The 6,049-nt window shown below is 44.5% G+C and overlaps 1 protein-coding gene across 1 annotated transcript in view; it reads left to right on the top strand.

Moving 5' to 3' along the window:
* The first annotated feature begins 251 nt into the window (after window positions 1–251).
* The window catches only part of LOC128639732 (uncharacterized), a 59,348-nt gene continuing 53,550 nt past the window's right edge, over window positions 252–6,049 (top strand). Inside the window, exon 1 of the mRNA XM_053691848.1 lies at window positions 252–388. The gene's annotated coding sequence lies outside the window, so the exon portion shown is untranslated. The remainder of the gene's footprint in view (window positions 389–6,049) is intronic.

Here is a 6,049-nt window from a genome sequence, read left to right as displayed (position 1 = left end):
GAGCATAGAGTTTAAATCAGGTCCGGTATTAGTGTTTATTCACACCTGCTTAGAAGTGTTACTTTTTTGACAATTCAGAGCACTGTATACATAGAGCAGGGAAGCTATACAGAGAGATGTTATTCTTTCATATGTGCTCAGTCTCTTATTTCACGCAGGGAGCCTGACAGTGTTACAGCCCTGCCGAGTGTAAACTATTGATGGGGGAGGGAGGGGGTGTTAGTGTGACTTCCTAAAGGAGAGCTACATCATGAAGGGTTAAGCTGCTGCTACTTGGCAATAATAATAAAAAGCCAAACCCCTCTTCTGCTACAACTACATACCCACCACATTCCTGAGTGATCATGTGGCATTTCTGGCTTTCCCTCCTGCACAACGGTAGAGAGAGGTGAGTGAAGTGGTAGCCTGTCTCTTGTTCTGTGAGTCAGTTTACATCCTATAATGTTTCTGACAGAGCACAGACCTTACATTGACAGTGTCAGGACAGGGGTCAGACCTAGGGTCATAGATGGACTAGATTACTTCTTATATTATATTTTTGTCCTTTTATCTGACATTTTATATAACTGGCTTAACCATTATTATATGCATGTAACTCCCAACATTTAAATTATTGTACACCTTAAAGTGCTTAATCTATACTATTATTACAATCAGTAAAAACTTTAAAAGGTGTCCAATATTCAGACCACTTCTGAAAGTTTTTTTTTAACTGTGTGATCCCATCTGAGCTGCTCTGTGTTAGGGCAATATTCTATAATCAGAAATAAAGGGTAAAATATTGTGATCAGTTGTTTATTTGCCTTATGTTTAAGGATTTAAGAAATTACTTCATTAATTTTGACTGATCTACCTGATTTATTGTTTTAAAACATGTTCTGCTTTTGTCCCATGCAACACATCTTTTATTTTTGCCAGAATTAATAATATTGCTTGATTTTATTTAAAGGACATGCCAGTCTAATAGTAATATATATATATATATACACACATACAATTTACTTCTTTTGTCTAATTTACTTAATTTACTTGGTATCCTTTGTTGAAGAAGTAGCAATGCACTGCTGGGAGCTAGCTGAACACCGGGTGAGCCAATATTATGGGGCGTATATGTGCAACTACAAATCAGCAGCTCTTTGGCCTACCTAGGCCTTTTGAACAAAGGATACCAAGAGAAAAAAACAATTAGAAAATAGAAGTATAATGGAAAGTTTATTAAAATCACACCAGAATCATGAAAGAAAAAAAATTGGGTTTCATATCCCTTTAAGTGGTGGGGGGAGGGGGGCGTAATTTCATTATCGGACCCAGGTAGCACAATGTCTTGAGCCAGCCCTGGTTGTATTTGCATACTGTGATTACTTGCTGATATATGCATACTGGGCATTTACAGTCCCCCAGATAAACTGTACATGTATGTATGTAATTTGTGTATATATATATATAGTGCCGCACACAAGCGGTATCAAGCCTGCACACAGAAAAAAATAATTGCACGCACGGAAAAAAAATTAGAGGGAACATTGCTCATGACCCCCCTTACCTGACTACACATTACATTCTAGTCTACCCACCCTGGTATTACACATCTCATGACTCCCTCTTACCTGACTACACATTACATTCTAGTGTACACACCCTGGTATTACACATCTCATGACTCCCCCTTACCTGACTACACATTACATTCTAGTCTTCCCACCCAGGTGTTACGGTACCAACAGGATACTAAAGGTTAATACCAGAGAACAATGTCCTGCATAGGGAATCAGCAATTCACAACTCCAATCAGTTTCCCCCTCAACATGAGACCAGGCTCCACATTTCAGGTTTAAAACAGAATGTCATTTATTAAAAGGCTATGCCTAGTATTTATACAGGTTTGACCCCAGATGGGGGGGGGTTGAAAGACTCTTGTACATTAGATAAAAGGGGAAGACGCCCTTTGACATGATACAATAGAATTACATTACTTAACACTTTAAACACAAGACAATTGGCTTTCGTTATCACTTAGGCGTCTGCTCTCTGAGAGTGATTAAACAATGGAATGCTTATCACTAACATTAATGACAGTACACAATAGCTAAGGCCAGCAAACCTGTCTTTTAGAAAACAGCTTCTCAACGCTACACAAGGTCAATTCTTTTAGTTCTGACCACAGGGTCCGTCACATAGCTCCCCCCTTGTGGAACACTCCGGCAGACCCGGCTTGACCCTTTGGCGGGTCAACCTGGGGATGACCGGACTAGGAGGTGGTAGGCATGTCAGTTTGCCGGGACAATCCATCTGTATTCCCGTTATGAGAGAAAATTCCTGTCCATACAAACTAGGGCTAAACAGTCCTTCAAAATCCCACCAGCTTCTTTACGAGTTTTCTGTACCTGCTCTTTATAGGTATCCACAATCCCTTCATACTGACATAGGGTGCCCTTGAGTTGCTGCACCTCACTATGAGCCAGCGTCAGCTTCTCCTCCAGTGTCACTAAGTTTGTCTTTAAGGTTTCATGTTCCCACTCTCAAGCTGGTGTTTTCTGCAGTCTGTCGGTGCAGCTTGTCTAGCAGAGATTCACGTTCTAAACGTGCTTTTTCCTCTGCGCTCCTCTTCTCCTTCATCAGCGCATTGTAACGGGACTTCCACGTATCAATAGCGGATAGAGATTTACTGAGCTCAGCGTCCTGGGGCTTAGCAGCAGGTGGGTCAGTCTCTGCTGCACGGATCTGGGCACGGGTAGTCACAGGGTTAACATCAGCGGGACCCATAGGAGCGTAGGCAGAAACAAGGGGGGCCAAATTATTTCCAAGGAGAACATCAGCGGGTAAATCCTTCATGACCCCCACATTCACAGGTCTAGCGCCCACTCCCCAATCCAAATGTACCCTGGCAACAGGTAGGCGGAACACAGTGCCCCCTGCTACCCTCACAGCCACAGTGTCTCCAGTGTGCTGTTTCTCAGATACCAAGTTCTTTCGAAGCAAGGTCATGGTAGCACCAGTATCCCGTAGACCACTGACCTACTTCCCATTCACTTTAACCAGTTGCCGGTTATTCCGGTGGGCAGCTTGCACAGGGTCTGCTTCATGTAGGCTGCCCCAGCATTCTTGAGCCTCTACGTAGCGGGCCACAGGCTGAGGATTACGTGGGATTCCGCCGGCGGGTCTTCTCCAGGACTGTGCTTGGTTCGCTGCATTTAGGGGACACTCTGGTCTTTTGTGCCCTAGTTGCTTACATCCAAAGCACCAAATCGGTTGTGAGTAGCCCCGCAAATTGAACCGGGCTCTCTGAGGGTAGTTCGTGGCCAGAGGCCGTGTGGTATAGCGGTGTGCCGGGGGTTGGTAACTGGCAGCTGCTGGGGTGACTGGGGGTCTGTACTCCACTCTAGCAGGGGGCTTAGTGGTAGCAGTGTCCAGTTTGCGGGCATTCGTATACTCATCTGCCAGCAAGCCGCTTCATGCAGGGTGGAGGGTTTACGGTCCCGAACCCACTCTCGAACTCCTGCGGGTAATTTGTCGAAGCCATGTTCCAACAGGAATAGCTGCAGCACCTCTTCCCCAGACACGGCTTGGCACCCCGCTATCCAGTGAGCTGCTGTGCGGTGCACCTTACAGGCCCACTCAAGGTAGGAATCTCCAGCTAATTTAACAGTGTCTCTGAACCGCCTCCGGTATGCCTCCGGTGTAACCGCATACCTGGAGAGCAGAGCCTCTTTTACAGTATTATAATCCCCGACTTCCTCATCTGGAATAGCCCGAAAAGCCTCTCTGGCCCGGCCGGATAATTTTCCGGCTAATATCGTGACCCAGTCCTCTGCGGGTACCTTGTGTAGTGCACATTGCCTCTCAAAATCCGCAAGGTACCCATCAATCTCTCCTTCTGTTTCCAGGAAGTTTTTAAAAGCTGCAAAATTTACTTTTCCCTTTTCCACTCGGGTTGCTGTGACTTGGGCTGCTGCAGCGCCGCTTTGGCGAAGAAGGTTGGCCTCCACAGCTGCTATGACCCGGTCGATAATTTCCGCAGATGGGTTGAGGCCATAATGTGCCAGTCTTATTTTAACCGCCCGATCAAAGCTTGCTTCTTCAGGGGTTCTGTCTGCTATGCTGGGCCCATTGGTTCCTTCTGTCCCTGGTACTCTTTCCATCTTAGTCAGTATTGTAATAATCCCCCTCTTTCTGAGGTTACTGGCTTGTGTAGTTGCTCTTCTGGGCGATAAGGTTCATTCCGTCGCTTGCCACCAATTGTTACGGTACCAACCAGATACCAAGGGTTAATACCAGATGAACAATGTCCTGCATAGGGAATCAGCGATTCACAACCCCAATCAGTTTCCCCCTCAACATGAGACCAGGCTCCACATTTCAGGTTTAAAACAGAATATCATTTATTAAAAGGCTATGCCTAGTATTTATACAGGTTTGACCCCAGATGGGGGGGTTGAAAGACTCTTGTACATTAGATAAAAGGGGGAGACACCCTTTGACATGATACAATAGAATTACATTACTTAACACTTTAAACACAAGACACACTTGGCTTTCGTTATCACTTAGGCGTCTGCTCTCTGAGAGTGATTAAACAATGGAATGCTTATCACTAACATTAATGACAGTACACAATAGCTAAGGCCAGCAAACCTGTCTTTTAGAAAACAGCTTCTCAAAGCTACACAAGGTCAATTCTTTTAGTTCTGACCACAGGGTCTGTCACATACACATCTCATGACTCCCTCTTTCCTGATTACACATTACATTCTAGTGTACACACCCTGGTATTACACATCTCATGACTCCCCCTTACCTGACTACACATTACATTCTAGTCTACAAACCCAGGTATTACACACCTCATGACTCCCCGTTATCTGACTAAACATTACATTCTAGTCTACTCACCCTGGTATTACACATCTCATTGCTCCGCCTTACCTGACTATACATTACATTCTAGTCTACCCACCCTGGTATTACACATCTCATGGCTCCCCCTTACCTGACTATACATTACACCCTAGTCTACAAACCCCAGTATTACTCATCTCATGACTCCCTCTTACCTGACTACACATTACATTCTAGTCTACCCACCCTGGTATTACACATCACATGGCTCCCCCTTACCTGACTACACATTACATTCTAGTCTACCCATCCTGGTATTACACACCTCATGACTCCCCCTTACCTGACTACACATTACATTCTAGTCTACCCATCCTGGTATTACACATCTCATGACTCCCCCTTACCTGACTACACATTACATTCTAGTCTTCCCACCCTGGAATAACACATCTCATGGCTCCCCCTTACTTGACTACACATTACATTCTAGTGTACACACCCTGGTATTACACATCTCATGACTACCCCTTACTTGACTACACATTACATTCTAGTCTACACACCCTGGTATTATACATCTCATGACTCCCACTTACCTGACTACACATTACATTCTAGTCTTCCCACCCCTTGTATTACACATCTCATGGCTACCCCTTACCCGACAACACTTTACATTCTAGTCTACACACCCTGGTATTACACATCTCATGACTCCCCTTTACTTGACTACACATTACATTCTAGTCTACACACCCTGGTATTACACATCCCATGACTCCCCCTTACCTGACTACACATTACATTCTAGTGTACACACCCTGGTATTACACATCTCATGACTCCCCCTTACCAGACTACACATTACATTCTAGTCTACACACCCTGGTATTACACATCTCATTATTCCCCTTACCTGACTACACATTACATTCTAGTCTACCCACCCTGGTATTACACATCTCATTACTCCATCTTACATGACTACACATTACATTCTAGTCTACCCACCCTGTTATTACACATCTCATGACTCCCACTTACCTGACTACATATTACATTCTAGTCTACCCACCCTGGTATTATACATCTCATGACTCCCCTTTACCTGACTACACATTACATTCTAGTCTACACACCCTGGTATTACACATCTCATTGTTCCCCCTTACCTGACTACACATTACATTCTAGTCTACTCACCCTGGTA

This window comes from Bombina bombina, chromosome 9 (genome assembly GCF_027579735.1).
Source record: "Bombina bombina isolate aBomBom1 chromosome 9, aBomBom1.pri, whole genome shotgun sequence".
Taxonomy (NCBI): Eukaryota; Metazoa; Chordata; class Amphibia; order Anura; family Bombinatoridae; genus Bombina; species Bombina bombina.
The sequence above is the reverse complement of the archived record's forward strand: the minus strand, read 5'-3'. Positions and strand labels throughout refer to the sequence as shown.